The 3,041-nt window shown below is 46.2% G+C and overlaps 1 pseudogene; it reads left to right on the top strand.

The window, feature by feature from the left end:
- Positions 1-1,208: 1,208 nt before the first annotated feature.
- On the top strand, positions 1,209-2,198 carry LOC112079558 (2-acylglycerol O-acyltransferase 3 pseudogene; annotated as a pseudogene).
- Positions 2,199-3,041: the final 843 nt, after the last annotated feature.

Raw genomic sequence — 3,041 nt, 5'->3', positions numbered from 1 at the left:
CCAAGAATGACTGATGCAGTTATATTGCACACTTCACATGTTATACCCGTGTGTGTGTGTGTGTGTGTGTGTGTGTGTGTGTGTGTGTGTGTGTGTGTGTGTGTGTGTGTGTGTGTGTGTGTGTGTGTGTGAAGGATCCACATGATACCTTTAAGGCAGAAAAATACAAAGGAGAGTTGACTGTGGGTTATTAATTTTAATTTTAAATACTTTTCAGATAAGGCTCCTCTCTCCCATTTTCTTCCACCCCACCTCGCCCTGTTTTTCTCCTCTTTCCCTCTATTCCTTTCTCTTTCTAAAACACTGGAGCTAGATAAGGGATACGCAGCATCTCCATGGCAACAGTGTCTTAATGAAAGCAACAAGCATGACCCCAAGGCTGTGTCTCTGAATCAAGGACAATAGAAGGGCGTGTGACCCCAAGGCTGTGTCTCTGAATCAAGGACAATAGAAGGGCGTGTGACCCCAAGGCTGTGTCTCTGACTCTTCAGTGAAGTCAGAATTCTGTTGACTCTCTGGTCTTGCCTGCTCTCTAGAGTCAGACAACAGAAAGGATGGTGATAGACACTGGATTGGTCTGTTTTACACACACCAACCGTGGTCTGTTATTTGCTCTATTTTAAGCGGTCAGCTCCATGTGTCTGGTGGCATTGGCTTCACAGCCCTTGAAGTTAAGCAGAGGTTGCTATGGTTACCCTGAATGTGAAAAACATTCCCCTCTCCCCTGGTTCCCTGCCCAGTAATAAATCTTAACCTCTGACGCCCCCCCATGATTTTCATCTAATGTCATGTCATTCCCATTGATGCCTCTGGCCTAATGACTGTCATGCTGGAGTGTCAGCACTGGACACCTGCCCCTGTCTTTCTGTTCTGTAAGAGGGTCATCCCCATCATCCTGTATCCATCTCTGTGCACTCCTATCTGGGGTATGATCAGTGCACAGACAGCCTCTTCTCTCCAGGGTTCTGTGGGTCCGTCAGAGTGAACACCCTCAATCTGAAAACACACCCATTCATGTTCGATTTGGACTCTGTCACCGTTTATCTTTGAAAACGATAACTCATCAGTGTGTAAAGTGTTACGAGATGGAAGAAATCATTATCTCTGCAGCCTCGGTTGAACTGTGATCAAAGTACGACCGTGTCGGATACTAGTGCTCTCCGGACAGTCGCTCTTGTTCGCTGTAAATCACCTTTTTCGTGGGGAAAACTACAGAAACGGTTTCAGAGATGAGGATGGAGAAAACTCAAAGGAAAGAGTTCCTGGAGAATATCAGTTTTCTGCAATGATATGGAGCTTCCCCTGTTAGGTCCCGTTTGTATTGGATTGATGGTGTACCTTCTGTTGACTTGTCTGTGGCCGCTGCCTGTTCTCTACCTCATCTGGCAGTTGATGGACTGGCACACACCTGAAAGAGGAGGCAGGAGAAGTTCTTTTGTGAGAAACTGGAAAGTGTGGAATCACGTTAGGGACTACTTCCCAATGAAGTTAGTGAAAACAGCGAGATTGAACCGAACGAGAACTACATCTTAGGTGTCATCCTCATGGGTTTAGTATCGGAGCCTTTGCCTCTTTTAGCACGAGGCCTGTGGCTTTATGGACCTCTTCCTGGGTGCGCTCCTGCCTCTGCATCCTGGGTGGCCTCTTCAAGATCCCCCTCTACAGGGAATATGTCATGTCCACAGGTTGTTTTCCAGTCAGCAAGCCCAGTCTAAAGCACCTTCTGTCTAATAGTGGACAAGGCAATGCGGTGGTGATTTTGATAGGGGCGCTGCTGAGTCACTGTTGAGCCTCCTGGGGTTAACACTTGGTAATGAGACAGAGGAAAGGCTTCGTCCGGGTGCCCTGGAGTTTTGGGGCTAACCTGGTGCCGCCTGCTACTCGTTTGGGGAGAACAATATTTCCGCCAGGTGATCTTCCCAGAGGGAGTGTGGGCTGGAGGTTACAGCAACTCTTTAAGAAGATCATGAGCTTTTCCCCGTGTCTGTTTGTAGTGAACGCTGGTTTTGGATGCCTTACCACTGCCCGCCGTCACCACTGTAGTGGGTTAGTCCTATCCCAGTGCCAAGAGGCCTTTTCCCACTCAGGCGGAGGTGGATCATTATCATGGCCTCTACATGGAATCCCTGGTCAAGCTCTTCAATGAACACAAGGCTAGCTGTGGACTCTCAGACAGCCACGAGCTGCAGATCGTATAGACCAGTCATTTAACTGCTCCCCACGAGGACATAGTGAATGATATATTGTAGTCTATTGATCTCCACACGGAAACTACTTCAATAAACACATTCCAACTAGAGGATCTGATTCAGAGATGTCCAAATCATTGATCCTTGATACCCAAGCTGCCTGGCTACTAGCTTTTTACTAGTAAGAGTAAACTAAAACCCCACGTACTTTGGTCAGATGTTGTTTACGTAGTCTGTCACCAGATATTACTTTAAGAATGACTACAACGGAATAGTGCATGCGCTTAATATGTAATAATTTAACCATCATTTAACCATCATTTAACCATTATTTAACCTTCATTTAACCATTATTAAACAGGTTCAAATCATCTCATTCTCCATTTCATAAAAAAAATGATTGATTGTGTGACTTAGGATTTATTTAGAAACACTGGCTGACAACAATTTTCTTAATTAAGAGTGTGAACACAGCTGCCTCCCTGACACAAAGATCAGCTAACCGAACCACACACACCACACACACCACACACACACACACACACACACACACACACACACACACACACACACACCACCACCACACACACACACACCAATTATAAAGAGGCATTTGAGCTGCTAGTCCAAAGGAAGAACACGCTCAACATTATGATTTTCATGTCATGTCATGTCATTCCATGATGCCTCTGGCCTAATGACTGTCATGCTGGAGTGTCAGCACTGGACACCTGCCCCTGTCTTTCTGTTCTGTGAAGAGGTCATTCCCCATCATCCTGTATCCATCTCTGTGCACTCCTATCTGGGGGTATGATCAGTGCACAGACAGCCTCTTCTCTCCAGGGTTCTGTG

The sequence above is a fragment of the Salvelinus sp. IW2-2015 genome, unplaced genomic scaffold (genome assembly GCF_002910315.2).
Source record: "Salvelinus sp. IW2-2015 unplaced genomic scaffold, ASM291031v2 Un_scaffold8465, whole genome shotgun sequence".
NCBI lineage: Eukaryota > Metazoa > Chordata > Actinopteri > Salmoniformes > Salmonidae > Salvelinus > Salvelinus sp. IW2-2015.
The sequence above is the reverse complement of the archived record's forward strand: the minus strand, read 5'-3'. Positions and strand labels throughout refer to the sequence as shown.